Genomic DNA, 23,459 nt, shown 5'->3' with positions numbered 1-23,459 from the left:
TCTAAGGCTCTTAGAAATTGCTGAGTTTCTTGGGGTAGTGGAGGCTGAGGAGCCCATTTCTATGGCCTTGCCTTCACCTTTTTTGTCATCATCTTTCTTGGTTTTGGGCTTTTTGGGGTCCTATGGTTGGGTCAGTAGTTGTAGAATCTCCTTGACTTGTTATTGTGGCTCATCTTGTTTTTGCTACAGAACCCCCTTGAAAACATTTGAGCTATCATTCATAATAAGTATGTCTTGGATCTACATGGGCTTCTATTTGGATATGGGAATCTTATCCTTGGTCTTCTCGCATTGTGCCTCTAGGATGCTGACATGGGTTCTTAACTAAGTATTTTCTTTGTAAACTTGATCGCTATGGTTTTGAGCATGCTTTTGGGTCTTTTGGCACCAGTTGCTTCTTGATCTCCTTATGCAACTTTGGCACTATCTCCCTCTTTGCCTCATTGGCCTCATCAATGGCTGTGACACTCTGCTCAATGGCCTTTTCCATTTAGGTTTGTTGTTACTTTTGGTCCTCTTCAAAGGACATGCATGTGGCTCTTAATGAATTGTTCTCCTCATTGAGCCTGTGGGATCAAGTACTCTGCAACTTTGATGGTAGGAAGTTCTCTACAGTGTAGCACATTAGGCTCATTGCTTATCAAACCTTCAATGCAGAAGTGTTGTAATACTTGGTCATCCCAACCTAGTTGCACATATTGGGGAGGAGGGGTCATTGATACCTCATACAAAAACCATTTGTGGTCATCTAGTATAGTTTTTGGTTGGTATTTGCCCACCTCATGATGTGACTCCAAAGGGACTTCCCCCATGAATTGAGCTGCTTGTCCCTTTGGGGTACGGTCAGTCCCTTCCCCTAATCTTTGCAGCTTCATGGTGGGGATTCCTATTCTGCTAGAAGTACTAGTGCTACAGGTGGTGCATCTTGTTATCGTTGCTTCTGTAGCTTCAATTTGGCTGGTGGGGTTATCATTCATTAATTGTTCCCCTTTGGCATCTCTCCAAATAGATCATCCAAGACATTTGTGGAAGAGGTTGGTGGTTGGATCTTGAGCTCCTTTGTGCCTCTTACTAACAAATAGAGGTGAGCTTAGATGCGTCCTACCTTCTACCATCCTAATTGGATCTTTTTGACTTGATCATTAACTTACAAAGCCATAAGCTTTGACTTAGGATCTTTTAAACTGTGACCTTAGTGGATAATTGACCATGAGAACCTCTTGATGGTCTTCTTCCATGACAATTGCACTTTTATGCAAAAAGAAACATTGTGAGAGGACCATGTCATTGCCAGAGGACCATGTCCCCCCTTTTTCTATCGCCATACTTCAAGGATTTTATTGCAATCCTTCAGTGTCATCCATCTTTTCTTGCATCTTGAAGAAATGTTGCTATTAAGAGATATTGGATGATCTCTTTGTGCTTGTCTTCATATATCAACATCGTGAGTAGGTTATATGTACCTATGAATGTCATGTACCAAGTGCCTAGTTGGTGCTAAAAGACAAGTGACGTAGTGCTAAAAGACAAGGTGAGGCAATGAAGGACCCTAGCTATTAGAATGTTGTGCCTATTCTAGTAATACAAGAAGAAAAGAATATGAAACCTGAAGAAAAGTCAGCTGAATGGACTGAGGATGAGATAGATGACAATATATAAAGGTCCATGCTGACAAAAGATGTTAGACATGATAAATATGATGTAATGGCACTTGCCCCCTTGTAAGAGGGAGGTGTAAACCATTGTAAATGCAGTGGGTAGTATCCACTACAAATGTGAGTAGGAGGGTTGTGTATATAAAGTTATAGAATTCTAGGAGTTAGAGTCATTCTTGTTACCAAGGCAACTTGTGAGTGTGGAGAGTAGCTATGAGTTGTTTGTATATGACTACCATTTTGGGCTAAGTAATAGAAGTGAGGTTGATTCCATTTGTGTGTCTATCTTTACTTTTCTCTTTCATACATCATTGCATTCTACATTGTTCATTTCCCGCTTGCCCCCATAGGCTACACTTTTTCCACCCCATGATTCTATGTGGGTGACACCCCATTGGTCATCATCATCTAGAAAGGCAACTACCCTATGCACTTGGATGAACAAAGGGCCACGAGATGAATTGAGGAACCAACTCACACCACCAAGGATTTGTCACCTCTTTAAAATGAAACATGTCATCGATTTGATGCTTGAGAAAAACAGGGGGATTTGGAAAGAACAAACCAACCATGTGGTCATTTTAAGACTCACCATGTTCATTAAGGTCCCAATTACAACTTGCACTCACCATTTTCTCCAGGTTTTTCAAATAAACCATGTGGTCAATTTGATACCCTTGAAACTCAATAAGGTGTTCAAATTGACCATGTGGTTTCTTTGACTCTCTTGAAACTCATCAATATGAACAAATATCCACAGGAAGAGGAGAAGAGTGAAGATGAGGAGAGAGGGCAAGACTAGAGAGCACATCACAATTAACTGCATTGTACACTACATTTACATATCTTTTAGGGTTGGAGTCAAGGTTTTCATAATTGTTATGCCTTTTTAGCACTCTTTTATGTTAGTGAAATTCACAATATAAACCTGATGTTGAGATAAATGCTCAACACCATCCCTCATGATCAACATCATGATGTAGGCCTTACCTCAGTATGATGATTATGGGGAATGATGAAGAAAGACATTACATTTCATCACACCTCATTAATGGGAATGTCCCTCCTGTAAGTCAAACTAGGAACTTAATGCTGTTTCTCAAACATCTCCTTCCCAAGGGTTTGGTAAAGATATATTTTAAAAATATATTTGCTACTGTCACAATGTGATGTCACTAGTTAACACTCTTTATTTGATGAAGTGCTCTTTGACATCAATACGCTTTGTCTTTGAATGATATACTAGATTCTTGGATAATGCTTGAGCCCGCCAATCACCATAGTACATTGTAGTTGGCTTTGTGTCATCAAAGTAATCTATTTTTAACCATAGTCTTATAATCCATATATTTTCACATGCTTTATTGTGCGAGTGCTCTATATTTTTGGATTATTTGAAGAAAAAAGATAGCTGGGGATGTTTCTTTGACAACCAAGATATAGAACCTTGACCAGGAAAAATGCATATCTTATGTGGATCTCTGGATCTCATGATCTTCTACATAGTCACTGTCATGATATCCATGCAACCTTAGATGATTTCATCTATATTCTATTCCAAAGTGTCTTGTACATTTGATGTACCTCAATTCTCTATTGGATGAATTCCAAGACTATTTTGGACTTTCCAATGAACTATGCTGGTAAACTTACTACATAACAAACATCTAGCCTTGTGATAGTTAGATATATAAGAGATTTGATGAGCTACCGATAGTACTTGTCATTGATTTTTTAAAAATCAGGGTGTGTTTATATTATATCAAGTATCGTATCAATTACATCTTTATATCTCTTACCTGATAAACCAAAAAGGGAGGTCATATCATATGTTCTAAAGTCAATATTCAGAGCAAAACTTCCAACTGTCAACATAACCACGTAGCAGATAAGAATAAGATTTTCAAACATCATCTTCTATTTGTCATTGATTATAGCCTTTTTTGGATCTTTGATAGGTTTTAAATGCTCCTCCATGGAATTGGTTCCAATTTTGCAGCCTACCATATGAAACTCCTTTAGGAGGTTGTATGCATATTTTTATTAGCTCATAAAGGTGATGTCTATGAGTTTCTCCAAGACTCCATGCTAATATAATAATGCATAAGTCCAAGACCTTTCACGTCAAACTCTACAAATAAGTCTTGTTGTAGCTGGATCATGAAGATCTCATTGCTTCTCATCAAAATCAAATCATCTACATACAAAAGTACAATGGTAATTTATTCCCCTTGAACTTTGTAGTAGAGAGTTTGATTTACATTGAGCTTGATGTATTCCAATTAGAAAAATACTTTGTAGTAGAGAGCCTACATGAACTTGATGGGTCCTAGATCAAAAAAATACTTGTCAATTCTAATATACCGAAATTTGGGAGCTTGCTTTAATTCATAGAGAATTTTCTTAAGGTGAAAAACATAATTTTCTTTGCCTAGTTCAATATACCTTGGTCTTTGTTGCATTAGAATCCTTCATTTAAGAAGCCATCAAGAAAAGCGATTTTAACATCTAGCTATAGCAGACATTCCATCTACTGAGTGTGGTTAGAGATTGACAAAATATTAGGGAGTCCATATTGACTACTAATGTATAAGTCTCATCATAATCTTGCCCATATAAATTTCAAAACCTTTTGTAACTAGTCTATCTTTGTACCTTTCCATGTTGCCACACTTTTTTACAATTATCTTCTTTTTTGTTGGAAATTCACATAAATCCCAAGTATTGTTTTGTACAAATCATCCATTTCTTTATCTATATAAGGAAGTACATTGGCTCTTCTGTAGCCATGATGGTTGAATTGCTTTGTCTTTCGAAACATATGGCAATCTTGATGATGGTCTCTATTCTTTTGTAGATCGTTGGAGTTGCTCTTTTGGGGAATCTTCTAGGAATTCTTTCTCTTCTTCATCAACTTTCTTTGTATGTATTTGAGTTGTTGATGTGAATATCTCTTGTGTATATGATGACTTCCATTCCAATTCTTCATCCAAACACTACATCTCTGGAGGTAATGACCTTTGGGTTTATGGGATATATAGCTTGTATGCTTTGCTCTCTTTATGTAGCCAACCATAATGCATTTATGCAACTTTACATCCAACTTCTTGTGATGATTGTCATGTATGTGGGCACATGCTATGCAAGATGCCCAATGCATGGTTTGTATCCTATGAGTGCCTCATAGGGTGTCATACCTTGAATTGGTTCGATTAAAATCTGATTTAAGTTAAGTAGTTGGAATTGTGAATTGCTTCTTCTTAATATTGATGCAGATGATGCTTCTCACAATGAGCATTGCTCTAGTGCTATCTTCTAAAGAGTCCTTTAGCTACTACATTCTGTCGAGGTGTATTAGCACATTTGAATTGCCTTTGGATTCCCTACTCTCATGAAAGTTCATGAATGTGGAAGACATGTATCCACCTACTCTAACTAATTTGAGCAATTTGATCTTTTTTCTTGTCTGGTTCTTTGCCATGACTTTGAAATCTTGAAATCTAGAAAAAACTTCATATTTCTCCTGAGAAAATAGACCCAAAATATTTGTTGTAGTCATCAATGAAGCTCAAGTAGTACACTAAACCATTAACAATGTAGGTGTGGGCATAACCACAAATGACTGTATGAATCACATCAAGAGTACCTCTCAAGTAGTACACTAAATCATTAGCAATGCAGGTGTGGGCATAACCACAAATGATTGTATGAATCACATCAAGATTACCTCTTGCTACAAAGGTACTTCTTCCAAAGATGTCTCTTGATTGTTTACCAAAGAAACATGCTTAACAAACTTTTCCAAGAAATTGGAGTTTTGGAATGTTGACGACATATTCTGATTTCTGTATTGCATTAAACATATGAAGTTGACATGTCCATATCTCTTCTTCCATATCGTAAAAAGTGCTATTGATTAATTTTAAGGACACAATTTTGGTACTTAAGCTAGCATTCTGAACAAGCATCCTACTTTCATGGCTTTTCCAACTAGATGATTTCCTCTAGCTTTGTCTCATTCTATACATTCATCTCTAATAGACATAGACGCCTCTAAATTTACATTTGGTCATTTGTCCAAATGGACAAATATTCTTGCTAAGTTTTGTCAACATATAGGACATCATTCATTGATCCTTTGTTTCTAATAGGTGATCTCAAACTTCTAGACCCATAATCTAACTTTATAAAACATCAATAGTTAATTAAGGATTCTAATCCCATTCTCAATCTTACAATCTACTTCAAAATTTCTTTCCTAAAAGTCTTGCCATCTCTAATCGGTGTATTTAATTGTGACCAAAATATTTCTCAGTCTCGCATGGCTCCGTCTAAGATGGGAAAAATGAATTTATTTTGTTGAAACCTTACTATTTCATCTCACATGCAATCTTTCAATGTGCATTAGCCATTCCATCATGAGTGTACCCCCATCAAGACTTAGCTTACTTGATATATTTTTACTTTCCACTCTTCTTGATTTTAAACTTTCTTAAGGGGTTCATACTAAACCATCACTATAAAATTCAAACAACAATAAGAAACATACCACTCTTTGCAAGTTTCCATGTAGATTACTTTGATGTGATATTGTAGATACATAGACTTTTACCACCACTGGCTATAATGAATAAAAAATAAACCATTAAAATGAATCCCAGTCATGCTTAGCATGATTTTTAGTATTTATTTTTATTAGTAAGGTTGAAATTTATCTTTGGAATTCGGATATATAACATCAACTCTTTTAATGTAATTTTTCCTCTAAAAATCTCTCACCAATGTGTGGGAAAAAAATTTAAGACCATTAATTGCTATATGTAAAGATTTCATTCAAGGAAATATATTTGGCTCTCTTGAACGACCTATGTCATATGAAACCTAAACATATTTCTATGATATCCACCAAATAACAACACATCTATACCATGGGAAGAAAGCAAGCTATTATCTTCACTAGTATAGACTTCACTTGTATTGACACTCACACAAAACTTTGCGGGGTAACACTACCCCATGATTAGATTCAAGACTATAATATGAAAAATTACGTCCTCAAATCTAAATAGAATATGATTGTCTTGGGGAGAGAAGTTTTATGAAAATTTGAGTATTCCTGATGTAAAACTTTGTATTTTTGGCTATGATACAAAAGTTAGGAAACAAATTGTCAATGAAATCTTAAATATTTATGGATTAGTTGGGAGTATGAAATTGATATTAGACTCAGTTATTGATGTCTATTAGTGTATTTATGTTAGCATTCTTTTCCTTTTTGAAATCTTGGATAAGAAAATATAAAATGATTGCTTTGCTAATAGAAATTACAAAATATTATACATATATTTCCAAAGAATATATTATGAAATAGTATAAATATAATATTTCCTTTTGATACACAAATTGCTTTTGAAATTTAAATAGGTTGACCCAAAAGAAAATGGAAGTATTTCTACATAGCTAGCAAAGTATTTTGAGCTTGATACATATAAGAGTCGAATGGAATTGAATTGACCTCTTCAAGTTCGGAAATAATCCTTTGTGAAGGATAATTAGTCTTCTTCATTAGTGAAACTTATTAAGGGGATGGACATATGGTTCCAATTTCTTATCTTGGGGACAAGTATGACTTACAAGTTTGATACTGGACACCTAGCAAGTCATCAGTAAAAGAGTGTTAGGACTCCTGCAACATGAAATCTACAAGTTGTTTAACAAGAAAGTTAAGAGTGTCTAGTGCGGCATAATTCTTGTTTGTCACTCCAATGCTAAGAGCCATTAGCCACTCCTCTATACAACCAAGTCACAAGTTATGACTTTTCACTAGTGCCTCTAAGCTATGACTGAAGTTAAGTAACCTTGATGACAATTTGAAAAATTAATATGTGTAAATTGTATTGCTAGTACATGTAGAATGTTCTAGAGCATGTGTAGCAGAGTCATGACTCACACATATTATTGAGCTCTATTAGATTTAAAACTAGTCATTCAACCTAGAATTACTTGTTCTAGATCATGTGTAATGGAGTCATGACTCAAAAATATTATTGAGCTCTATTAGATTTAGAACTAGTCATTAAACCTAGGCATAACTTATAGCAGTCTATTCCACTCTAATCCCAATAACATGGCTATTCTATAATTCAATCATGGGAGGCATTGCATGGCCCAGTAATAACTAAGTATAAAGTACAACACAAAATTATTGCTTCATGTTACAACACTAATAAATTTTTTGTTGAAGCGTTGAACCATTGAAAGTTGCAATCATTTCTTAGATACACAATACTTGCAAGATGAAACATGGGGAGACATACTCACTCAACTCTATTTTATTCCTATTTGTTTTGGACCATGGAGTCTAGTATGTTCCCCCATACATGGAGGCTGATTAACTTATGTTTGTTTTGCAGCATGGAGGCTAGTATGTTCCCCCATACATGGAGGCTAATTAACATTAGTTTATTTAAGCTATGTCTGAGGGGAGTTCACATTATTCAAGAGGGTAGGATTTGAACCCACAATGTTGTCTTTCCCACATATGAGCCCTACCACTAAGCTATAGAGTGGAAAAGCATACCTAGTGCTAACTAAAATATAGAGTGGAAAAGCATACCTATAGAGTGGAAAAGCATACCTAGTGCTAACTAAAATATTATAAATTGTCCCTCCCCCTTTAGTACATGAGTTCTTCTTTAAAGCCCCTTCTTCTTTAATGCCCCCTTCTTAAGTGGTACCTCTTAATTGTTGAAACTCCTCCCTACCCCCTTTATCCCTTAGTTTAATCATGCCCTTTCCCTCCTCCTTTTCACCTCTCTTCTCTTCTCCACGACTACTTAATGGGAATTTCCCATTTTTCAATGTATGGGGGGCATACTTGCAAGATGAAACATGGGATATATAGCTTTCTCTAAGATCAAGTGCTTTAAACTTTTTGAATCATTTCTTCACTTTGAAATCAAGTAATTCTCTCTATTACACACTCTTCTCTATTGTTACGTCAACTGTAATACTGTGACATCGGTATAATGGGGAAACCATGAGGGCTTGACAATACTATGGGGGAAGAGGGAGCACTCAGGAAGGGATAAGAGGAGACACCAAAAGTGGTGGAGCAAAAGCTACTCCAGCTTATTCCTCTATCATATATATATGAGTATACATGGGCACTATACAAGTGGGTGGGCACACTGCCCTTTACCCCAACAACCTCCCACTTAAAGGCAGTGTGTCTTTAAGGGAGTATAGCACACACATAGTCTGAAAAACAAGATGACCACACCGTCATCCTATGCCCATCGACACTTTACAATGTGCAAAGTGCATAGAGGATATTCTGCTAGCAGATATCAGGTTTGCAGGATAGAAAATGACAAGCTGTAGATGCCTGTCAACCAAGATCTCATGCCAGATCTCACTAGGAGAGTGAACTCTCACCATCACGTGCTCCTGTGCTAAGTCCATAGCACCTGAACTGTCATTGTGCAGAGAAAATGTCTCTATACCACTTGTGATCATAAGCACATGACCTACAATAGACCTCTGCTGGTCTACCCAACCTGCATCACTTGCATGCTGCTCCTGGAAGCATAAGGACCTGATGTCCACAACCGCTTCCCTACTGCCAAAATCTGCCATAATCATGCTACCAACTCCCATTGCAATGGAAGAAAGAACTAGAAGTGTAGCCCCAATGGCAAACATGTGAGAACCAAGTCTCAACACAGTCATGGATGCATGAAGTACTATGGCTGCCATATCAACCATAACTTGCTGCTCAATTGATCTGTGATCGTCAAACCTGCAGTGTTTCAAGTATGGAGCCAATACAGGCAATGGAGTACTCCATAACTTCCCCCTCTCTATACTGAAACAACCAAGTATCTGACAAACATCATCAAGACCATGCAGCTCCCACTGCAAAGCATCCCTGTCCATAAGGAACCATATGGCAAGTAACTACCATATGGCAAGTAACCTCAGAAGGATAGCAACCTCCTAAATACTGAGACCATAATGTGTCTCACTACGCATCACATCTTGAGCTCTCATAACGGTATCAAACCTATGAAGCCAAGCTCGAGGGGATTGCTTCTGGCCATGGAGGCACTTACGAAGCAAACATATCAATGATTCCTGCCCATGCGCAATATGACCCGAGTCAATAACTGCAGACCACATCTGTTCTGGCATAACCAGCCAATGGATCATACCGGGCATCATTAGCCAAGGTATCCTCCTCACCATGCATAGCCTCATCCTCATCTACAAGAGGCACTCCGCATCCTGGGAGTAAACTATAACTGTCCATAGAAGATGCATTAACAATCTCCATAGTAGTATAAACCTGTGGAATACTCGAGACATCTGACCGTCTCTGACCAAAATCAGGAAGTAATCATGGCTGTCCCAACTTTATAACCTGCTCACCGTGGGAAAAACCTCCCACTCCAAGGGATATGGGCTGTCCCTGCATAGAATTCGGAGGTATCAGTGCACTTACACCCTCCTGGAACACCACTCTCCTGCTATCCACAGTCCTGGGCTGTCTAAACATAGCATCCTCTCTGAAATAGACATTATGGCTGCGTATCAACTCTCTAGTTGAAGAATCCCATAACCTGTAGTCCCTATTGGACTCACTATATCCAAAGAAGATACACCTCCTCGATCAGGAGCCATGAGCATAAGCCTCGCAGCCAAACACACGTAAATGCTCATAACATGGTGCCCTGCCTGTCAAGAAGTCAAATGGCACTCTACCATTCAGAGATCTCTTGGGTGACCTATTAAGCAAGTATGCAGCTGTCTTACATGCCTCAACCCAATAGCATTCGGTAAGACCTGCATATCATAGCATGCTACCAATCTTGTCCAATAGAATTTGATTTATGCCTTCTGCCAAGGCATCGTGAGCAGAAAGATGAGGGGTGGTCAACACCCCATTGATACCAAGTGTATCACATAGATGCTGAAATCTAGAAGAGGTAAACTCAGCATCACCATCAGTCATCAAGCTCAATAGCTTCTTTTCTGATTGATTTTCAGCATTACCCAAGAAGCGATGAAATGTATCATATACATCATGCTTCTGCCAAATCGGATATACCCATATGTACTTTGTAGTAGCATCAATAAATGTCACAAAGTAAGAGGCTCCACCCAGTGAAACGGTAGGCATAGGCCCACAAACTGCACTATGAACCAACTGTAATGGCTCAACATACCTCTCACTGACTGTCTTCCTCACAAAAGAGGATCCTGACTGCTGATCATCATCACAATCATGACATAAAATTTGAGAGACATCCATAACAGGAATGTATCTCAATGTTGTAAGGGCTTCCATACCTGCAGTTGACATATGTCCAAGTCTGGCATACTATAAACTAACTGATGGCTACTTACTAATCATAAGCATCTTATCTTGGACACCTGATACATGCAATGCATAAGAGAATCCAACCCGTGATCCCCTAGCTATAACCAAATTGCCTCTAGCAATCTTCCATGCATGATCACCCAAAAAGACATGATAACCTTCCTCAACCAACTGTCCAATACTGATCTTGCTCGTAGCAAGTCCTGGTATATGTCTAACCCTCTGTAGAACAAGAATAGAGCCACTAGGCATAACAAGGTGGATATCCCCATAACCATAGACATCCATAGAATGATCAATGCCCATTAAACCACTCTCCACAATGCATTCCTGATATGCACTGAACCATGACCTATGAGGGGTTATATGACATGAAGCACATGGATCTAACATCCAATCACCGAGAATGGGTACATCAGTGGCCAAGAAGGAGGTGTCAGACATAGACAAAAGAATGCCTTCATCACTGCTACTGTCAGTGGAAACCCTGGCATCCACGCCTTGAAGCTCAACATGCTTCTTCTCCTTCTTCCTGTCATTCTTAACCTTGCTCTTCTTCTTGCATTTTCTTAGCCATTTCCAGCAGTACTTTTTCATGTGGCCATACTTTCCACAATAGAAACATCTAACACAAGTCTGAGAGCTAGACTTGCTCCTGGAATTCCCCCTTGAACATGACCTGTTTCTACCAATTGATCGACGTTTGGAGTGCATATCAAGGCTGTATTTCAGCCCATCATGCTGTAACATAACACTATCATGGTCATACATCCGGCATATACGAGTATAGAACTCATATGCATGGCAGTCTACACCCTGTACACCATCCTGTACCTGCAAGTAGACTGACTTCGAGAGTGATGACTGAATGATAGAGCATGCTTGCTCATCCACGTCATCCCAATCACTCTGTTTAATGCTATTAGGCTTGACACCTTTGCATTGAATGGGCTTATGCTGCCTTTTCTGCACTAACACATCATAAATCTACTCTTTTCAATACTGAAAGTTTGATCCATCCAACCTCTCAATATCAAAGAGGGCACTACCAGCTGTAGATGCCATATCTGTGGCACAATAGCTCACAACCAAAAAGCAGTATAGTGCAATAGGCAACCCAAATGACCAAAAATATAGTGTTGTCTAGACCAATCAGGTCTCCAAATAAACTGGCTGATCCAATGCTTAAAAGCACTCAGCCATAAAGAGGCATAAACAAGAATATATGCAGCCCAGTAACCTGCCAATGCCTGGCAATTCAAGTAAGAAATGCACTGAACCAAATGAGCAATGCCTGCTCAACCAATGGCAATAGGAGCCGAGCTCAACTATCCATAAACATTAGTGCGGCATCCACTAATGCAAATCCATAATGCATCGAAATGGCATTTATAGCATCACCAATGCATCACCTCAAGTGTGCAATCCTTTGGCAACAAAATCAAGCATTCACCACTTGCCAAATGTGCCAAAGTGACTTGCCAAAATGCCAATAATGCCCTTGGACTGAAGTGAGATCCCAATCACTTTCTGTAATTTACTGTGAGTTCCCAATTCACTGTTGTGCAAGAGAAATTCCTACAACAATACCTCACAGCCACTTTGGGAAAAATAACACGCTGTCCTTGTGTTTGAACAGCGATATCTTTTCACTGAAAGACCGGATGCCAAAGCTCTAAACAGCAAAGTTGTAGCTTGTAAAAAGATCTACAACTTATCAGTTGACCTCAAGAGCCAAATCCTTGTGAATTCTCAGATATTCTCACCTGAAAAACAGCTTTTTGCACATTGGTCACAAATAGATAGTAGACTGCAACTTTTTGTGGTTTTGCAGAGGCTGTAACTCCTGCAGCTTATACCGGATCAACTTGCTTCCAAAAGCAAAGTTGTAGTATGTTCTGTGAACTACAACTTTCCAGTTTGGCACAAAGTGCAATTCTGCACCAGGAAAGAGATATTCAGTCTTGAAAATGACTGTTTTGTCATAAAAAATAGCAACAGCAGCAATTGTAATGTCCTGACTGATGGCAAACACAATGCCATAAAATCAGCCCCAAATACGGTAACAAATCAGCCCCAAAATGCTGACAAAATACATCCAGCAGATCACCCCGTATGTCAATTGCAACACCAGCAAAATGGCAATTACAATGCCCAACCAAATCAGCCCCGAGAATGCTCACAGATCAGCAATAAAATAGCCCAAAAGCACTGGCAAAACAGCCCCGAAATGTGCTCCAAACAATGCCAATCTGACAAGATCTCAATACATCACTGTACCACCGTATGTATCCAACATAGGCAAATAACCATGCATCCAACGAACTGTCAATGCATCTCAACCAGGCATGTACCACTGTCAAAGCATGTGTCACTACCACTGTCAAAGTGATGTACCTACAAGAAAGATATGCAACCCACTGACTAGAAAGAGAGAGCCGAGCTCTATGACAAGGGAGCTCGAGGACCCCCTACAACAAGCTTAGTTGACTTCTACAGCAAGCACTTCAAGCATTCACAACTATGGAGCTCATGGGCATCTTTATCGAAACACAGGCAGCAGAACAACTCTAGCTGCCCATCGACCAAAAAATGCCGAATGAGCTTTAGTGTAGCCAAGCTTCCCACAACCATACCAGACGAACATGGCAACCCGCGACCTCTGCAATCAAGCCTTCTGCAGCTCATCCATCAACACCTCCACCAGCCCTGCAATTGACGGCTAGCGGCTCTACACAAGTTTCAACGAATGCCAGATCTATGCCCTAGTCCTTAGCTCAACTCTATAAGGCAACCTCAACAACTGGCGACTCAAACGACTCCACCCACACAACAAACAAAGTCTCAGCACCACACAGCTTCAAGTAACGGGCAGCGCACATCTACATAAAAAATGTGCATGCTTCGACACTACACGGCAACGAGCTCCAATTGGCGACTCCAACTAGTAAGGCTCCACAATGCAAAGCTCCTCCGAAATAGCCTAGCAACTCATGCAGCATCCTCCAATGCTAGACTCCTTTGCCAACTCCTCACCTCCACGGCCAACCTCTCGGCCCAGGCCAACAGAGAAACAAAGCTCCATAAGCAGCTTGCTCTCAATGAGCTCCTCCGCCAAAACACCATTCAACAGACACGACGAGTAGCGCCTCAACCAAGTAGCACCTCCAAGCTCTCCAAGCCTTCCTCAACAACGGCTCCTACAGTAGTGCCAACCACCCTCATAGCAAACGGCCGACTCCTAGCACCAATAAGCTCCAAAGCTTCATGACCGCGCTCCATAGCGCTAATGCCCTCTACAAGCTCCTGTGCGACAGCCACTGTGCCATCAACGATGGATGTTTCATTTCTCTCCTCCAAGGATCTCTAAGAGTCCATTGCCAAGCAGCACCCATGCCTCACGAGCTTCTGCTTGGCTCTAATACCAGTTGTGGGGGAAGAGGGAGCACTCAGGAAAGGATAAGAGGAGACACCTTAAGTGGTGGAGCAAAAGCTACTCCAGCTTATTCCTCTATCATATATATATGAGTATATATATATATGAGTTTTATGATTTCTAGAAAATATACGTCTTTATAATGACCACTCCAGAAAGGGATGGTATGATTAGAGAAGCTGAGGAAAGAGCTAGAGAGGGAAAAGCAATAGTTGGAGAGGAAACACATGAGGAAGTACAAATTGAAATGCAAGAGGATAATGTGGAAATGGAGGATATTGATTACGGTGATTATGGAATTCCGTATGCGGAATAGAAACACAATTAGGGGTTATCAGTGAAACACTAAAAACCTTAGCTGAAGCTATAACTAAGATAGCCAATTCTCAATCGGTATCTATTACTAAAAAATCACCGATTCCTCCTAATCAAGTTGAGAGGTCTACCTCTTGACTTAGAGAAACCTCGAACATCCTTAAGGACTTAAAACCTCCAATTTTCAATGGGGAAGAAAAGGAGCATAATAAAGATGCGATTAATACGTTCTTGCAAAAATGGCAAGACTTTCATCGACTCAGGAATACACCTCCTGAAAATCAAGTCATGGAAGCAAGTCTTTCCCTTGGAAATAAAGCCTATAAATGGTGGATGAGCCTCAGGGAGACTGATAAAATTCCTAGATATTAGACTGAGTTTGAACAAGCCTTCCTAAAAGAGTTTTTACTGGAAAATGAATTAGAAAGAGCGTGGGAGGCTTGGGACAATTGCACTATGGGTAAAAACACTCTAGTCCAGTATAGGGAGGCAGTCCTTAAGCTGAAGGGAATTGATGAATTCCAAAAGATAAGGGGTTTTGTGAGAGGTCTCAAAGACACTTATGTTAAGGTGAAAAGAAATTCTCCAAAAACCTTTGAGGAAGCCATTAAGTATGCCCCAAATATCTGATGATACGACGGGGAAATTCAGAATTGGAACTTCGGAGCAAACAGGTTTTGTTCCAAAGTTCAATAAATTTTCCAATTTGAAAAGGAAAGGGCACTTTAAGAAGGAGGTTCCATAAAAAATTATCCTCTCTTGAAGAAAGAGGATTATGAAAGGGCCCGGCAAGAAAATCTTTGCTGCAAATGTCTGGGCAAAGACCATGCTGTTTGAAATTGTCCTAAAAATAAACCAACGGGAGCTAAAGCCCTAAATAGACCTCCACAAAAACAAGTGCATGCGGTGCAAGTGTTGCTGCTTAATGGTATTGAAAAGTACACTGAGGTAGAGGTCTACCATGAGGATAGCACCCACATGTGCTGTCTATCATTGGCAATGTGGCAGCCCACCTTTGGTCCTCATGATGTAATGAGGATGCATGGAAAAATTAAGGGGAAAAAAGTAAGAGTGATGGTCGATGATAGTGCAACACATAATTTCTTAAACTACTCATTAGTTAAGAAATTAAAATTGCCTAAGAGTCCCAGTGCCCATAAATATGTGGTCTCTTTGGTGAAGGGTAGTGATAAAAAAGTTTGGGACACCATGATATATAGTGTAGAGATGGATATTCAAGGCTATCAGGATGCCTTGGATTTCCAAATCATGCATCTCGACCGAATAGATGTGGTGCTTGGTCAAGAATGGCTGTATAGTCTTGGGCATAGCTTACAGAGGAGTTATCTTAATAACTCCATTATGTTTGAAAAAGAGGGTAAAGTATTCCAGATTCAAGGAGAACATGATGTGCCTAACCCTCCTCTTATTTGTTTGATGGAATTGGAACGACTACTACACCAAGAAGAATGCAAGGTATATCTTTGTGAACTTACTTTTATTTGTGATTTTATGTCTTCTGCATCGGAAAGAAGTAATGTTGTTTTTGATAATGTTAAAAAGTATAAATCTTCTTTCAATGATTTAATGTTTGAATTTAAAGATGTTTTTCCGTCTGATTTACCTACTGGTTTACCTCTTGAGAGAGAAGTAGATCATAAAATAGATTTAATTCCTGGATCTACCCCTGTTTGTAAACCCCCATATAGGCTTAGTCAAACAGAGGAACGGGAAGTCGAAAGACAGTTAATGGAATATCTTAGGAAGAACCAAATCCAAACAAGTAGCTCACCTTGGTCTGCACCAGTTTTACTGGTAAAGAAAAAGGATGGTACTATGCGTTTATGCATAGATTGCCGAGCACTAAATAAAATCACCATAAAAAATAAGTATCCTATGCCTCGCATTGATGAGCTCTTTGATCAATTGCAAGGGGCAAAATACTTTACTAAAGTTGATTTAAGATTAGGATATCACCAAGTACAAATTAGGGAAGAGAATGTCCCTAAGACATCATTTCGTACTAGGTATGGGCATTATCAATTTAAAGTAATGCCATTTGGATTAACAAATGCTCCAGCATCTTTCATGACACTTATGAATAGTGTCTTAAAGCCATATCTAGGGAAATTTGCTGTAGTATTTCTAGACGATATCCTTATTTATAGTAAAACCAGAAAAAAACATTTGGAACATTTGCAAAAAGTGTTCCAACTGCTTAGAGATAATTCACTCTTTGCAAAAGAATCCAAGTGTGAATTCTTTTCAAAAGAAATGAAATACTTGGGACATATAATATCCCAAGAAGGGGTTTGTATGGACCCTGACAAAGTAAGGGCAATATTGGAATGGCCACATCCTACAAATCTAGAAGAAAATATTCTTAGGTTTATGAGGATTCTATAGGAGATTCATCCAACATTACGCTAAGATTGCTATTCCGATGATGGACCAGCTTAAGGGGAAGGGAAGCACCTTCATATGGGATGAACCTCAAAAGAGAAGTTTTGAAAAATTAAAGGTAGCTATAGCGGCAGCTCCTATCTTAAAAGTAGTGGATCTCAATGAACCATTCGTGGTTGAGATAGATGCCAGTGATTTTGCTGTTGGGGCGGTACTTATACAAAAAGTTCGACCAGTGGCTTTTGAAAGCAAAAAGCTAGATCGTGCCCAATGGAATTACTCGGCATATGAGAAGGAACTATATGCTATAGTCTATGCTTTAAAAAAGTGGAGGCACTATTTATATGGTGCAAAATTTGAGATCATTTTTTATCAGGAGAGCATTAAATGGATTTGTAATCAACCAGTTTTTAAAGGTAGAAAAGCTAGATGGGCTGAGTTAATGCAAGAGTTTGATATACCATTGACATATAGGAAAGGGAAATTTAATGTGGTAGCAGACTCTCTTAGCCGAATGCCAATTGTTAATGAATTGAGTTTTACTCAATTTCAGAATGATTTCCTAGAGTCCTTAAAAGGGAAATGTGAGTTTGATCCTCACTTCTCTGAAATATGGAAAGCAATTAAAAACAGGGATCCAACTAATCGAGAGGCTTTCACTGAGGAGTCGCATGGAAATGGCGACACACCACAGGTTGGTGATAAAGGACTCAAGTGGAGAAAATATACTATTGAAGATGGCTACCTACTCTACAAGGGTAGAGTATGTGTCCAGGATGATAATGACATTAGGCACCAAATCCTTTTTGAATGTCATGATAGTCCAAGTGCTGGACACTCGGGAATTCAGAAGACATATGTGCTTTTAGAAAGACAATTCTTTTGGCCTAGAATAGATAAGGACGTCCAAGATTATGTATTGAAGTGCCAAAAATGCCAGGTCAATAAGGTTGAACGCCTTAAGGTAGAAGGTCTCCTACACCCATTGGAGATTCCATCTGGCAAATGGGAAAGTATCTCCATGGATTTCATTGTGGGACTACCTAGAACACAGAGGGGGCACAACTCTGTGTGGGTAATTGTGGATCGGTTGATCAAGATGACTCATTTTATTCCTGTCAGTGAAGATGTTAAAACCCCAGAATTAGCTAGGCTATTTGTGGAGCATATCTATAGATTGTATGGGTTACCAGCCGGTATTGTTAGTGACCGAGATAGCAAATTTAACAGCCATTTTTGGAGGGCTATGTTTAAGAGACTGGAAACTTTATTGAATATGAGCACGGTGGATCATCCACAGAGTAATGGTCAAAATGAAAGGGTCAATCAAATCATTGAGGATATGCTTCGAGCATATGTAAGTAAACGGCAAACTAATTGGGAACAGTATTTGCCCATATTAGAATTTGCATATAATAGTGCCAAACATTCAGCTACATGTTTCAGTCCATTCATGATGATGTATGGATTTCAACCAAGAGCCCCAATGATAGTGGGACTCCAAAAAGAGAAGGTTCAAGCGGCCAAAGACTTTCTTGAGGATATGAATCAAATGCTTAAATTAGCTAAAGATAGCATAAGAAGAGCTCAAGATAGAGCACGAAGTTATGCAAACCCCCACCGTAGAAAGTTGGAGTTTGAAGTAAATGAGAAAGTCTACCTTAAGGTACCTAAATCTTCAGAATCTCTAAAAACAGGTAAATGTCCGAAGTTGTCTCCTAGGTATTGTGGACCATTCACGATACTTAAGAGGATTGGAGAACTTGGTTACAAATTAGCCTTACGTGAGGGATGTAGAGTACATCCAGTTTTTCATGTAAGTAGGCTAAAAAGAAAATTAGGAGATGATGATAATGTGATTGGAAATGAAGTCCTAGTTGAACTTATTGAACCCGCATCTTTACCACATGAACCAGAAAAAATTGTAGATACATAAGAAAAAAGAACGCGACATACTATACGGAAAGAATGTCTGGTTAAGTGGAAAGATAGATCTGAAGAGAGTTCAACATGGGAAAAGTTAAGCAGTCTCCAGAGGAGGTTTCCCAATTTTGTTTTTGAGGACGTAAACAATTCTTAAGGGGGAGGGAATGTTACATCAACTGTAATACGGTGACATCGGTATAACGGGGAAACCATGAGGGCTTGACAATACTTACCTGTGTGGCTAATGAGGGCTAGGGTCTAGGGGGAAATCCTAGGCCTAGGCAATTAATGGAAGGGTGCAATAGTTAGGGTGCAATAGTTGAACCTAAAGAGGGGTTTAATGGTAAGGTCCACTTGGACACATGGCCATAACTTTTAATCCACAAGGAATTTTGAGGCACTATTAAAAGACAAAATGCACAATAGATCATTGTCTACAAAGTGGTTACCTCAGATCTGGATTTTATATATCTACAATTCATATTCATTCACTCTTGTCATCAAAACCACATCTTTGACCCACTATAGCCTCTTCCAACTAGCACATACATTGAATACAGATAAAGTTAGCTGCTGCATTTTATGTATTGATGTGCAATCTCCTTTAAACTAGCATGTCTTTACAATAGATCGAACTGCACTAGTCAAAGTGAGACATTGCATGAAACACCCAAGTAGTTCCTAACGAAGTCATCAGCCTGCTCAGATTTATCACCGGTCTACACATTCATACATCTGACATACCACCTTGGTATTTTTGGCAATAGATAGTTAATCACCTTGGTGATACACTTAATAGAGTGATCTTCTATTGGATGTAGGCCAATTGCACATCTCTTGCATTTGACTCGTTTTTGTCATTACTTTATTATAGGCTTGGTAAATTTCATACAAATTGTTCCTTCATGACTTGGATCACATAGTTCTTGAGAAATCTCATATCCACATAGGTTGGACTATGTTTTACAAAAACTTTATTTTGAGAGGGAGTATTATAGATTGAGCAAGTAGAGCATAAGCCCCACAATGGTATCTCAAAGCGTAAGCACCACAATAGTAGCTTTAATTTCCATGCTTAGGTTTATGGATGCTCACAAATAATGATTCCTTGTTTCCACAGTCTCAACAGGCTTCCACAATGAAGCATCATAGTGTTCTCATGGGTAGACATCTTGACAACAAATGCGTAAGTCTCTAGCATAGAACACATATAGCCTCCAATGTCATGGAGCCATTCACATTCTAATGCTATTTCACTCATGCCCCTAGAAGAAATATGGAAAAAAAGCACAATCATGGAAAGAAGTTCATGACAAAGGTCACAGGTTAGTCAGCACAATGACACACATAAAGTCCTCACAATGCCTTCCTTTGTAGCATCTACATCAACTCAGGTTGAATATTTTCATGATGTTGAACCATCACATGTATGCATGGATCCAACTCCATCTACTAAAGATGATGCAAATGTATAGTAGTAATGGAGCAGTGACCATGCACACTTGCAGGTAATCCCTTAGCATTGGGGCCTTTCATTACACTAGCACATTGTGAGGTACAACCATCACATGATTGCATAGATCAAGACTCCACATTTTGATCATGCAAATATGCAAATGTGTAGCATGAGGCCCTTCTTCCATCTCCATCACATTTTGGAGATATTTGCCATAGTGCATTGGCTATGGACTTTGGTTCTACTAGTTACGATTGACAAACCTTTAAGGAATCACCACATCTGCCCCAGTGCATCATACTTGGATTTAATTCATCATCATCGCTTGTGATTATTTGATCATTCCTCATCATGAGGACATTTCACTATTAGTTTGAACAATCTTACCATAGTGCAATTGATATTAGCAATATCTACCATAGAACAAATTGTGAAATTGAAGTATTCTAGCATGCATTCATGATTTCTTTGCATAGTTCATACTTCATGTAGTTTTGTGGTGTAATCCAAGACTACGAGTTTGTCTAGATAGCATTCCTTTATGTCATATCAACTTGGTACCTCATGTGCTTTTGGGACATCTCATGCATTTTCTTTTGCAATCATGGCTATTAGGCCTTCTTATAGTCAGCTCCTTAACGAGCTTATGACAAATACATTTGCATTTATCCTTGACCAACGTTTAGTCACTCCCATTGCAGAGTACCTTCAGCTCACATTACTTGAGCATTTAGGTCATTCAAGATGTCAGGCCCATCCCATGGAATATGCCACAACGTTCCTCTATCATATCTCTTCAAGTTTAGGACTTTATTAAAGAGAAGAGTCTTTTATCTATAAAGTACCATACTTGCTTCTCCAATCCTTGATGTTATGCAACCCCTTGATCCCTATGTCGATTATTCGATAGATCTTATATTGCTTTCACATATGCAGTGTTGCCACTTATGTTGGTTTGGTGATACCCTTGTTTGGCACAACCTTACTGAGTATATATTCATAGCTCCAACAATTAACTTCACATCTAGCTTCTTCTACAGATCAGCTTCATAGTCCACATTGAAGCTGTATGCATTGTACAGACCTTTGCTACATAGTCATCGTGTGCACACATGCACAAACCACTCTAATAGTTTTAGTTTTTCCTTTTTCAATTTTGGTTGCTATCATATGCACCAATAAATCCAAAAAGATCTTGTACATGTACTCTTTGCTTGTCTAGTGCAATTTAAGATGGGGTATTGAGAATGTTAGGCCATAGGGACAAACTCTAACCCTAAGGGGTGACTATGTATATATTTGAGTTTCATAGTGTATACTTAGTCATCCCTTGTGCACTCCACTCTCTCTACCTCAACTATTTGCTTGAGATATTTTCTTGGTGGTCTTACTCAAAGATAAGAATGATCCAATTACCTTTTGTAATTGCATGAGAATCTAACACTCTACCTATAAATTAAGTGATTAATGTTAGTTCAAGCACTTAATACTACTAAATTCAACAACAAATGGAAAGGGACTTCATTGGACATAGACATTGTTTCTCTGGAAATCAATTTGTAGACTTTTTTTACAAAAGTCCCATCACAACTTTTTAGTTTGCAAACTTTAACAAAGCAACTTCATATTCTTGACAGGTAAACCATGAGAAAAGGGGAGTGTATTAATTCATTGCTCATGTTCAAGGTGTATATTATGTTATTGGTGGTGATGGTTTCAGATTTGATGCAACCACAATTTGGGGTAGCACATGGCATAATTTAGGGCTAAATCTTCCTCAAATGATGTTACCTTACCGCCCATTCCTTTTTTGCCAAAAGTGGATAGACCAATGAGGGCAGTTGTACAATTTGCCTTTATTATATTCTTGCATTGTTATGTGCCTTTCATATACTTGGCACTATGGTCTGACACATTCATGTAGCATTGGCTAAAACGGCTAATTGTGCTTGCCTTACCAACAAGACTATATTTCATATTGTGAGCCTATATAAGAAATGATATTTGTACATTGTTAGGTGATCCTAATGTGGTGCCTCGCCCTTATATTGGCTCTTATGGATCCTTAACAAAGTAGAATGGTTAGCTGATTTTGATGTAGAGAATAGTGTGTGCGCCTCGAATTCCAACCTATTCAATGGACCTTCTAAGGTCCTTACTTTGTGCCATAATGTGAAAATCATCATCATCTCTCTCTCTCTCTCTCACACACACACACACACACACACACACACACACACACACAAGGGCCAATATCTCTTTTAAAAAGTCTTTGCTACAAGGATACCTATTAGGTTGTGAACTCTCCGCAAGTAGACAAAAGGGAAGGGTCAAAGTACCTTTCAAAGGGTTATTTTTAACTAAGGACGTAACAATTTCCAACTCTGTGTGAAATTATTCAAAAGGTCTTTTGACTTTGTGATTAAGGCTTCATGTTCAAAATGCATGAATAAGATGATGTGGATGCAATAGTCTCATATCAAAATGTGTTGCCATGCAATGCAAGCACCAAAGCATTGTGCATGTGAGTGGGAGATAGCATCAGGGACGTTGTCTTCAATTCCTACGGTGATGACATTTAGTACAACCTCCTATGAGGAAGTCAATGTTTGCGCAGTGGACGGAGCGAGCGATAGCCATGATTGTAATTCCGAAGGTTTTGGGAGCTAAAGCAGCGGTGGTTTGCACCGAATGCAACTGAAATGTCGAAGTGTTTTGATTATCAAGTAAAAACTTTGGGCGGATTTCAAAATCTAGCACGTGCTTGTTTTCGATGTCCAAGTGTGGCTTGCTTTCAACAAGTCTGTCTTTGTGTGCATATGACAAGGACTGATAAGAAGATTAAGGCAGGGCTGACAAGATTAAGGGAAGGGATAAAGGCTAATT

Source organism: Dipteris shenzhenensis, chromosome 2 (assembly GCF_047967505.1).
Source record: "Dipteris shenzhenensis isolate YYH24624 ecotype China chromosome 2, Dip_SZ_1.0, whole genome shotgun sequence".
NCBI classification, from domain to species: Eukaryota; Viridiplantae; Streptophyta; class Polypodiopsida; order Gleicheniales; family Dipteridaceae; genus Dipteris; species Dipteris shenzhenensis.
The sequence above is the reverse complement of the archived record's forward strand: the minus strand, read 5'-3'. Positions refer to the sequence as shown.